Source organism: Acomys minous, assembly GCF_964271855.1.
Source record: "Acomys minous genome assembly, chromosome: 20".
NCBI classification, from domain to species: domain Eukaryota; kingdom Metazoa; phylum Chordata; class Mammalia; order Rodentia; family Muridae; genus Acomys; species Acomys minous.
Genome location: NC_140502.1, coordinates 15,289,518 through 15,302,155, shown reverse-complemented (window position 1 = coordinate 15,302,155; position 12,638 = coordinate 15,289,518). Strand labels below are relative to the sequence as shown.

At 41.0% G+C, this 12,638-nt stretch overlaps 1 pseudogene across 1 annotated transcript; it reads right to left on the bottom strand.

The window, feature by feature from the left end:
- Nucleotides 1-2,176: 2,176 nt before the first annotated feature.
- Nucleotides 2,177-2,692, bottom strand: LOC311591161 (small ribosomal subunit protein eS19-like; annotated as a pseudogene). The gene has a single exon. The product of its transcript is annotated as a small ribosomal subunit protein eS19-like (transcript).
- Between the last annotated feature and the right edge of the window lie 9,946 nt (nt 2,693-12,638).

The window sequence follows — 12,638 nt, the reverse complement described above, 5'->3', positions numbered from 1 at the left end:
TGACTTTATCTCTAGAGCTAGAGCGAAAGCATACCTAAGTTGTACATCTGTATCAAGCCTGTCTCTCTTCTAGTGAAAGTTATGTATCAGGGACAAGTGAAAAATCATAGAATTCCTAGCAGATTGAGTTGTTCTGCAGGAGGGCTTGAAAAATCTACTTGAATCAATATTGGAGTTAATATCAAGAATTAAAATACCATACTCATAATTATTCTGCAAGAATCTGCCTGACACAGAAAAGAAGTTATATCGGAACATAGGCAATGATTATATATATATATATATATATATATATATATATATATATATATATATATATGATTTCATGTATATTTAATATATCATATATATGTACACATATATGAAAGGTACAACAATACAAGTATGGAAAGGGAATTAGCAGCAAGAAGCAATCTAGAGATTAGTGTGGAGGACTGCCTTGAGTGTGTATGGCAGTTGCCAATACAGAGCTGTTTGGCCAATCAGCTGGGCAGAAGGATAGGAAGTGGAAGGGAGGAGTTTCCAGGGGAGAACACTAGGAGAATGGTGGAGCAGGTGGTGGAAAAGAGAGATTAAGGGAAGAGAATCCACCAGGGAAGTCATCAGATAGGCAAGGTATTGGTTTATATGTGGGTTTAAAGGATATTAAAATTAGAGTAGCTCAGATTCTGCCCTGCATAGTGCTTGCAGCTTAAAAATAAACCATAGTTTCTGTCTGTCCTTTGGGCACTAGCTGGTTAAAGAGAACTGCTGACTTAATAATTTCCTGCATTAACTAATGTAGGAGGAATAATACGTACATCAACAGATGAGGTCCCTGGGAGCTTTATCTACTTGGGCACACCCATCACAGATATTACAGTGGTGGAAAACGTCCAGGCACTTGTCCTCATGTCAGGCACATTTCTAATGTCCGTGTCTCTTTTATCATCTTGTGCACTCTTCCTTTTTTCAATCTGTCTGAGCTCAGGTCCTTTTCGAAACCCTCGTTGTAGCTTGTCTGACAGCATCAGCCTTATACTCGTTCAGTGTCTTGTGAGCTGAGGGTGGACGTTAACTCAGATCAAGCGACCTGCCTCAGTTTCATTTCTGGTACTGGCATAATATACCATGAAAAATAAACCTAATGGAGAAAGTTTTTTTTTTGAGTCACAGTTCTAGGATACAGCCCATCATTGTTGGAAAGTCAATGCAACAGGACTTAGAATTAGCTCATCACATTGCACTAGACACACAGGTGAGCAATCAGCTCCCTATCTCTCTTTAAGTCTGGGGTTCAGCCCATGGACTAGTATCATCCACAGTCAAAGTGGTCCCTCACACCTCATTTAAACCAATTAAGAGGACCCCTCACAGATATGCACACAGACTACCGCCTGATCTAGGTGATTCCTCATTGAAACCACACACTCCGGGTGATTTTGCATTATGTCAGCGTTAACCACCACACAAAACATCTCCACAGTTCAAATGTGAAGCTGTTACATTGTTTTTCTTGTGTGTGTGTGTGTGTGTGTGTGTGTGTGTGTGTGTGTGTGTGTGTGTGAGACAATTTCTTTTACAATGTGGAGTACAAATGTTTCCCCTCAGTAGAAACACAGAAGCATCCTTATCTATTTCTCCAGTCCTCTACCACAGGAGAGTACAGCTTGTCCATGTTTTTTTTCTCCATCACCATGGACTGCTGATCTCCAATATTACAGAGTAAGAGAAGAAGACTAAAGTTCAACTCTTACAACCTGACTAGAGTGTAATGATAAAATTTGGAGACAGGTTTGACACAATTGGAATAATATTTCTATTATTTTCATCATTCTGTATATTTGAAATATTAGAAATATTTTTTTAAGTTACAGTAATTTATTTATTTTGTGGGTGGTGTCATTATCATATATATGGATATCAGAGGACTTTGGAAGCCGATATTTACCCTTCCCTCATGTGGTGCCAAGAATAAATTCAGGTCCTCTGGTTTGGTGGCAAGTGTTTTTACTCACTCAGCCTTCTTTCTAGCTCAAGATTTGATAGTAAAAGGACTTGAGATAACACTTGATGTTTATGCCATGACCTTTATTCACACAACATTTGAACAGAACATTTGAAGTACTCCTGTAAGCCCCAGGTAATTTTGAATATTATTGCCAAGGGAACGGCTCTTTAGAAAAGTCTGCCAGACTTTTTTTTTTTTAATGAACGAGGCAATTTATTAACCCAGCATCCTTTATTCTAATGCTTCTCGTTGGCAGCTGCCACCTGTCCAGCAATCCTGTCCAGGTCTCTCTGTCCCTGAGGTGTTAGCTTGCGGCCCCCATCTTGGCCCTTTTCCACCATTTCCAGCCCCTCCAGGCTTGGAGGACCCGGGGGGCCACACTCTTGGAGCCTCTGCTGAAGTGGCTGGGCCTGACACCGTTTCTCTGCCGTCCTCCATAGATCTTGGTCATGGAGCCAAGCCTTGCACCACCGCAGAGGTACAGGTGCCGTGCTGTGGAAGCAGCTCATGTGTCGAACCAGTTCTCATCATAGGGAGCAAGCTCTTTATGTTTGGCCAGCTTGACTGTGTCCACCCATTCAGGGACTTTCAGCTTCCCGGACTTCTTGAGGAAGGCTGCCAGAGCTCTGATGAACTCCTGCTGGTTAACGTCTTTTACAGTAACTTCAGGCATCGTGCGGCCTCCGCTCTGCCAGCCAGGGGAAAAGGCCTGCCAGACTTCTTATGGAATATTTTATAGAAGGATTCAGCCTGGGATACTCTGAAGTAATTTCTTTGATGCTTTATTGCTTGTGATATCCAGGCTCTGTGAAGTAAGTTTTTTTTTTAACCCTGAGTGAGGCCTGGAAGATATTAAGGAGAAGCTTAGGGTAGATCTCATGAGAGGTTGAAGATCCAGCTCTTCTCCTCCTTCATCTGTGTCAATATTCCTGTGAAGATGCCTAGAGCTCTCATGTCAAGTAACTTAAAACAGTACATATCCTACAGACTGAATATTTTATTATATTGAATATTCAAATATGACTACTCATATTTCTTTCTTTCTTTCTTTCTTTTTTTTAGGATTTATTTACTTATTATGTATACAGTATTCTGTCTGTCTGTAGGCCTACACACCAGAAGAGGGCACCAGATCTCATTTGTAGATGGTTGTGAGCCACCATGTGGTTGCTGGGTATTGAACTCAGCACCTCTATAAGAGGAGCCAGTCTTCTTAACCACTGAGCCAACTCTCCAGCCCCATAATACTCATATTTCTTTGTCCTAAAAAACTCCCCAAAGCTCATGTATCCATTGCTAAGGCTGCCAGCAGAAGTTGGATTAGGTGTAATGAAAGACAGATAATCTGATAGTTCCAGAGACCCAAAGTCTGAGATCTTGTTTTTGGGGAGGTCTATCTCTTTGAGATCCTGTATTTGGGGAGTATCTCTTAGAGTGCCAAGGACAGTGATGTAGGTGGCTGTCTTCCAACTGTGTCTATATCTCATCTTCACTTTGTGTCTCTGTTGAAATTTCCTCTTCTAAGTATATAAGTTCTATTGGAATCCCCTCTAATCATTTAATTTTAACCTAAATGATTTTTTTTATAAAGGTACTGTCTTTAAGAAGTGGGGTGCAGACCAGCAATACACCACCAGCCATGAATTAATCATTCAGTCTTTAGGACTCTGAATTAAACTCCAGTTTCGTTTCCAGAACCATTGTCAGGCAGCTCACAACTTCTTATAACTCCAACTTTAAAGGCTCCTATGTCCTCTTCTGACATTCCTGGTCACTGCATAGTACTGTAGTAAGTGAACAAACAAACAAACACACACACACACACACATACACACATAAATAAAAACAAATATTTAAAAATAATAGGAGTTGTAGAGATAGATCAATTTTTAAGAGCACTGGAAGGTCTTCTAGATGACCAGGATTTGACTTCCGGGACCCACGTGGCAGCCCACAAACATCTACAACTCCAGTTCCAGGAGATCTGACATGTTCTTCTGGCCTCTTCAGCAACCTAGCACTCCGTGTGGTTCTGAGAAATACATACAGGCAAATCACCCATATTCATAAAATAAAATAAATAAATACATAATAAAAAATCCTACAAAATGCAAATATCACAGCTGAGTACAAATATCTCCTTCTATGGGAAGCTTATCTGCATCATCTCAAGATGAAAGCCCTAGCATGAGGGCAGTACCAGGTATAAAATAAATCCCATTAGATCTAAATCTAAGGATATTTTCACAATATATTATCTCATTTTTTACCAGCCTCAGAACTCTGATAGTCAGATCCACAATATACTTTTACCTGGCTGAATTGTGGCTTGAGTGTCACTACCATACATTGGTTACTGCAATTTAAGCTGAATTCCATGAATTAACATGCTTTAAACAATTCATTTTGTTTTTTCATGAAAAGACATAGATCACCTGTTCCATAGCCGAGACTCCTTTTTTCGTTTATTATTGTTACCTGCCTAATAAGTTCTGGGGACTGAACCCATGTCTTCTGGAAAAATCGGTCAGTGATTTTTAACTGCAGAGCCATCTCTCTAAGCCCCCAAAAACAATTTTTAAAGGTATTCTGACAGACACAGCCTGTTACACACCTATCATTTCCCCATACCTGGTCTAATTCAGTCCTGCTCCCACCGAGACTAAGAGGATTGGAGTATTTGCTAAATGGGAACAGATAGGCCAGAGAGCCAGCTGTGAAGAGGGAGACTAATAGTCGTCAGAAGGCAAAAAGGCAGCAAAGAAGGAAGAGGCAACTATGTGAGAGTCTCATGCAGAGTACTCAAAAGTAAACATGACCTTGTTCGTGTTAAAACAGTCCAGTCAACATAATTTAAGTTGAATGACAATCACTGAAGTTCCTGAGAGTGGAATATACCGAACAACTGAATACTGCATATAAAACAGGGATTGGTGGAGCCCTTGTCTACTACAAAGGAGGCTCTGGTTTACAGACAGGAACATCTTCTGTCTCCTGCCAGTTCAAGGCCACCCTGTATTGTATTAGACCCTGTCTCAAAATAAGCTTTAAAAATATTCAGCAAGGAATGTTGGTGGTGAGAAAACCGGATTTCTTCAACTTTCAATAGGCGTGTTCTAATACCAAAAAAGCGAGTCACACAAGCATCCATATAAGTAACAGTATACAGACTGAATAGTCTATTGTTCGGGTCCATAAAACCAAAACAACCTAAGCAAATATGAGAGTCCAGTAAAGCAAGACCTTTACTGGAATTAGGCAATGAAAACCCAACCGGTCAAGGACAACAGCATAGACTCAGGGAACTGATTTTGTCTTTGAAAGTTCATTTTAATAATTATATAAGTGCTTGACAAAAATTTGTTGTACTCAGGCTGCTACTGGTTGATCAGGGCCATAAAACAGACTTGGGAACTGAACTGAGGCCCTGAGCCAGGATGTTGCAGTTTTTAAGCTCCAAACCCACGAATATCTGTGCCAAGTTACAGTTACATTTTCCCACCAGTCAGGATTTAGTGCTGGGAACTTCCTTAGGAACACTTCTTTGTCGTACACTTATTCTTTTCCCATTAGTCAGGTTACTGACCTGTGTATGGAAGGGCAACTTGCCTAGCATTCATGCCTTCAACTTGCCAACTAGGATTTCAGTTTCCCAGGAAGGTCTTGGGAACTTAAATTTTATTTGACCCCTACTTGACATGAGAGCTTTACTTAAAGTGGCTTCAGTGTGGTTCCGTCTTCCACCATATTTAAGAATATATGTGTATATGCTTATATCCATGTAATGACAATCAATGAAAAAGCAATGAATTTGAAAGAGAGCAAGGAGGGGTATATGGGTTTGTATGAAAGAACAGGAAGGGAGAAACGATGTGATTAGTATAATCTCAAACATAAGAGGAAAAATATCCAGGACTGGGGCTATAGAACAGTGATAAGATATTTGGTCCAAACGCGAAAGATACAGGGTTCAATCCTCAGCCACATGAAATAAGGAAATAAAAATGCTGTCCAAAGGCTGGGCATAATGAAAGTGAAACATTGGAAATGATTATAGAAAGATGTGTGCAATGCAAACAGGAAGAGTTCTATGAGGAAGAAGGGTCCAAGAGGAAGAGGTAGGGGCACAGAGGAGAAAGCAGTAGGGACAATATGAAAACACTATAATGTCAACTATGGCTTTGCATTGTTTGGCTTTGTTGCCTTAAAACAGGTTTTCACTATGCAGTACTGGTTGGCCTGAAGCTACATATATAGACCAGACTGGACTTGAACTCAGAGATCCATCTGCTCCTGCCTCCCAAATTGCTCTAGCCTGGAAGCCTCTTCCTTAAGAACTGGTTCCCACAATATTGAGAAGTGTTGGTGCATGCCTTTAATATTGGAAAACCAGTGGCAGGAGGACCCATGAGTTCAAGGCAACCATGGTCTACAGAGGAGTTCCAGGGCAGCCACAGTTACAAACAGAAACCATTTCTCAAAATGGTGAGAGTGCAAAAATTGTACAACCATTTTGGAAATCAATCTGATGCTTCTCAGAAAACTGGGAACAGCTAAAGATCCAGCTATACCACTCCTGGGTATATAGTCCAAAGATGCTCTACCGTACAACAAGGACACTTGTTTAACTATGTTCACATCAGTTTTATTCCTCATTGCCAGAATCTGGAACTCAGAGATCTTAATGCCACTTCCTGTGTCCTAAAAGAAACCAAAAATACCAGTGAAGATGTAAACCTGCCTGACAACAGAGAGAGAAAATGAGAAGAAGGAGGGAAAGGAGGAAAAAGGGAGAAGGAAAGGAACAGAACAGAGAAGAAAGTGAGAAAGCATTGAGAGGGCTCAAGGAAAAAGAAGAATCAGCGAATCCTTCCCGAGTTGTCCTCTGACTTCCACATCTGAGCCATGACAACCAATGCAGCAAACCACACACACACACACACACACACACACACACACACACACACACACACACAAATAATTTATTCTTAAAGAATGTGGGGTCAGGATGTGAGGCTCAGCACACACAGCTATTGAAGAGGACTGAATTTTTTTCCCCATTATATGTTAGCTCATAACTGACTGTAACATCTACTCAGGGGGTCCAATCCCTGTTCTGGATTTTACATGCACTATCACTTGTGGAAACAATCTCTCTCTCCCTCTCCCTCCCTCTCCCTCCCTGCCTCTCACACACACATGAAAAATCTATCTATATTTGGGTATGGTGGTGCAGGCCTCTAATCCCAGCATTCATGAAGAGATTCAGTCTGATCTCTGTGAGTTTGGACCCAGCCTTTTATACATGTGAGTACCAGGACCACCTCTGCTATACAGACATGGGGTTACATAAAGAAACTAAAGATAAAATAAAAGAAATTCCTAATAAGGAGTGTCAACATAGTCAAATACACACGCAGCCCTGACCCCTCCACAACTGTAAACAGTAAGTAAATAAATATATTTTAAACATATTAGTCAAAGGTTCTGACATATTGGTGTACACCAATAGTCTCAACACTTAGGAGAGAAGAATCAGGAGTTGGAGGCAATATTTATGAACATAGTGAGTTTGAGACTAGTGTTGTCCATGAGATCCTGTCTCCAGAACAGAAGATTCGCTAAGCAGAAACACAGAAATTCCTCACAGACAGTGACAATAAGCCAGGCATAAGTAGTCCATTCCTGTAATCTCCATAGGTGTGAGGCTGAGGGTGGAGAATACACACACACACACACACACACACACACACACACACACACACACACGACAGCCTAGACCTCGTGCACACTAATATGCATCATTGTGTGTCCTAAAATGTGTGCGTATTCATTTGCCTCGCTCTGTGTGTGTGTGTACACATTTTCATGCATTTGTGGGTGCATGTGTGTATGCCTGTGTTTGTGTGTGCACCAGTGCACACCCACAAACACTGAGTTTTTGTTTCATTTTCTTGGCTTGTTCATTTTGTTTGATTTAATTTTGAGACGGAGTTTCACATAGCACAGACCGGAGCCCATCCAGAGGCAAAAGTAACACATTGAGGGTCTTTCCCTATCATGGTCTGCCTTATTGAACCTAAAATTCTTTTTGTTTTGTCTAGGCTGGCCACTAAATTCCTGGACTCTGCCTGTCGGATGCCCTAGTACAGGGGCTTGCAGTCACACAAAGCCATTCCTGAGCTTTTCAGCAGGTGCTAGGGATTCCAACTCTTGCCTGAATGCTGACATCAAGAACACCTGCCTATTGGACTATGACCCTAGGCTCAGCACAGAAATATTTAGAACTCACAGTGCAAGTGTGGGGTTACTGTTTTAGAATCTCAGCATGGAAGAAAACTTTATGCTGTTGACACCAGAATGACTTGAAAAAAAAAAACATAGCCTGGAGGTTGGAATAGAATAACCAGAAGCTGGAGCAAGTGAAAGTAACACTCAGGACTCGTCAGAAACCTAACATTGACAAGGCAGGTAGGATAGGCTTTTCATACCTCAGTAGCAGAGTGATGTCTTTCTCTGCTAGGAATATATAGCCACGTGTGTGCTCAAGCCAGGATGCAAATGGCACCGTGTGTGGGAGATCAGAAAGGGAAGCCTAAAAGAACAACAGCAGTAGCCCAGGACCAGATAGACGGCTCTGTGGTTAATGGTGATGGCTGCCAAACATCATGATCTGAGTTTCATCTAAGATCTGCATGGCATCCATGGGTAGCTGATTCACATAGGTAGCATGAACACACACACACACACACACACACACACACATTTTTGACAATATACATGCACATATATGAAGTGAAATTATTATGACAAATACACACTTTTTTACATTATATATGTAAGTATATAAAGTGAAATTATTGTACATACGATTTCACAGTCGTCATGGGCAGGGGTGTAAAAGACAACTTCACAGAACATGTCAGCATTGAGAGTATGTTTGAGGAAATGAACACATTTCAATACAGAACCCCCCCCCCAAATACCCTGTGATTGTAATAATTCTTCTCGGAGAAGTCCGCCAGCCATCTCTAACCAGAGAACATCTTGTTTACTCTGCCTCAGGTATATTCTTGTGATTCTGATTACAACTTTTTATGTGTACACGTGAATACTAGGCATGTGCATGTATCTATGTGTTTCATCGATGTGGAGGAGTACACGCATATGTGTATGCATGTGTGTGGAGGCCCAAAGATGGCATCAGGCGACTTTCTCAGTTGGTTTCTACTGCTTTTACATGTGTCCTGTAGCTGGAGTTGTATGTCATCTTGAACCACTTGTCATGGTCTCTTGTCTCTATATTTTGGTCCTATGCAAGAACAGTCTGCACACTTAAAATCTGAGGTGTCTTTCCAGTTCTATCAGTTGATTTTTGCTGGCCTAATCCTTTTTTTCCTTTATTAATTTATTCTTGTTACATCTCAATGGTTATCCCATCCCTTGTATCCTCCCATTCTTCCCTCCCTCCCATTTTCTCCTTATTCCCCTCCCCTATGACTGTGACTGAGGGGGATTACCTCCCCCTGTATATGCTCATAGGGTATCAAGTCTCTCTGGCCTAATCCTTTAACGCACACACTTTTCTTTCCCCTTGCCTGGTTCTCTGCTACTTCCTAAACCATTATAATTCTATATGCTTCTTTTTGTGGAAACTAATTCTTGCCATGTTTATTGCACGGTTACATATGTGTGCCTGTGTACACACGTGTGTGTGTGTGTGTGTGTGTGTGTGTGTGTGTGTGTATGTGTGTGTGTTTGTCTGTGTGCACAGGAGCAGATGCTGAATAAGAGAGTTGTGTGCAGTCTTTTATTGATCGCTGTCTTATTTCTTTGAAGAAGGATCTTTTTCCAAGTTGAAAGCTTGAATTTTTTTTTTAGCGAGGCTTGAAACCAGTACTTCCCAGTGTGGCTGTTTAAAAGAGAAGAGATTCCATAGTCTCAGATGTTTTAACACCGAGTTTCCTGTTGGTGGTACTGTTTGGGTAAGATTAGAAGGATTGGTCTTGATGAAGCAAGGGTCACATTTGGAGTGGGTTTTGACATTTCAAACCTTCATCTATTCCCAATTTTCTCTATCTGCTTAATGTCTGTGTTTATGGAATTAAGCTTTCAGCTTTTTGCTCCTGCTTCCATGTCTCAGCTTCCCCATTATTGACTTGTCTCTTATCTCTCTGGAAACATTATGACAAATAAGGTTTCTTCTGTAATTTGCCTTCATCAAGGCATTCAATCACAGCAACAGAAAAGCAACTATTAAGCTCAGAGTCCTCTTGTTTCTTTTTCCTGATCCTCCAGTATCAGTGTCACAGGTGCTCATGAGACCACACCCAACTTGCTATATGGGTACTTGGATCAAAGGCCAGGTCCTCATAGTTGAACAGCAAGGACTATTAATTCCTGAGATATCTCTGAATATGCTATATGACCTTTATCTTACATGTTGTTATTCTTTAGTACATGAGTGAGCAAACTGCCCAGGGGAATCAAACAATAGATGATGTCATTGATGGCTTTATAGCCCCTCTTTAAACTGTATGGGACAATGAAATAGCTGCAGAGTGAAGTCAAGGCCAGACTGGTGGCACTCAGAGGAAGGACAGCAGGTTGCCGAGAAGAGACTTGATACCCTATGAGCATATACAGGGGGAGGTAATCCCCCTCAGGAACAGTCATAGGGGAGGGGAATAAGGGGAAAATGGGAGGGAGGGAAGAATAGGAGGATACAAGGGATGGGATAACCATTGAGATGTAACAAGAATAAATTAATAAAAAAAGAAAAAAAACAAAAAAACTAGTGTGACACTGTCTCAAAATGAAAAGGAGAAGGAGGTCTTCGGATGGAGCTGGTGATAGAGCACTTTCTTCTCATGTGTGGCCTCTTGTACATACTAAAATATTTTGAGATTCGGAATACCATGGGATGCTTAATAATGTGGACAGCAGAAAGAGGACTACAGTCCTGGCTCCCAGCATATCTACTTCCAGTGATGATAGAGACCTCAGAATGTAGGGACACAGATTGGCTATGAAACTCAGCAGGATCTTAGAATCTCTGACTCCCAGAACAGCACTGCACATCACTCATCTTTACCTTTAATGAAATCATCAAAATATTCTTCCAGTGACTCTGATTTTTAAAAACAATCTATGACCCAGAGGTGATATCCTGACACAAAAATACCTCTGGGATTTCTGAAGAGATAAAAATACAAGAATGATACACCTATGCCCTCAATTTCCAATGACTTCATTTTGATCTCAAAATAATTTAAAATAAATATCAATTGATTACTTGTATGTGAGTAGTCTGTCTGTCTGTCTGTCTGTCTGTCTGTCTGTCTGTCTGTCTCTCTCTCTCTCTCTCTCTCTCTCTCTCTGTGTGTGTGTGTGTGTGTGTGTGTGTGTGTGTGTGTGTTTCAGTGTCTCATGTAGTGAAGGCAGATCTCAATCATGCCATAAAGTTGATGATAATTTTGAATCACTGGTCTTCTGCCAACCTTCCAAGTACTGGGATGACAGGCACACATCATCACACCTGGCTATCTGAACTTTTAAAAGTAGTTTAAAATTTGTGCATTAACCAATTTTCCATGAGAAAATTTCCCTAAATGCTGTGAGTAGAACAATGAAAGAACATGATGTTTGTTCTTTCTGCTCTGCAGTCTACTGTTGGAGTAAGATTCAACTTCATTTTACAGTGACTTCATATCTGGTCACCACCCTGCCATGGGTACTGTTTGAATGTTGCATTATCTCCTATAACTGTAACAATGAGATGATAAGGAATGTTCCTAACGATCCATGGTTGTTCAAATAAAGATGCTGAGGCCTATGCCTGGGCAGTAAAGAGGAATATGAAGGTTCCCAGGCTTGTGGTCCAGAAAGGAAGGAGAAAAGAGAAGGCAGAAGAGCAGAAGGAAGAGAGGAAGCCAGGAAGAAGGGAGAAAAAGAAGGCAAGACAGTGATGAGCACATGACGGTAGGAACAGATAAACAGAACAGAAGCTGCCCTGGGAGTCATCAGATTGGCAAGTGATTGGCTTTATGTGGGTTTTAAAGGTACTAGGATTAGGGTAGCTCAGAATTTGCCCATTATAGAGATTCCAGCTTAAAAACAAATAACAGTTTCGATTTTCAGTCACTGGGGAACTAGCTCGTTAAAAAAAAACAATGTTATAATAATTCTAGATTTAGTTAATATATAAAGAATTCTTTCTACAAATGATGCTCAATATGTAGAATGAATCCATGACTCTGAGATTAAGAGTGTCATGCTGTACTGACTGAGTTAAATGGTGCCCAACTAATTTAATGTATCCACCCATAAATATAATAGTTTGTCATAGTTTGGCAGGGGTTGGGGGAGGAGTAGCTCCCAGAGAGAGAACACAAGCTTAGAACCTACTGCTGGCAGTTGGGAGACAAACTGAGCAGTCTTAACAAAACAGATCTAATTGCCTGTAAATGATCCTGCCACACTTGCCCAGGAAACAGGTCATTTTCCAAACTTTGGCTATTGGAAAGGCAGAGAGGAAGAAAGTAGGGCTTCCTTAGCACTAGTGGGTCCCCTCCAAAAAAAAACTTGAATGGTTCATGTATATGCTAGCTTTACACATGGGCTTCAATGGGCCAGAGCATTTGAGAGA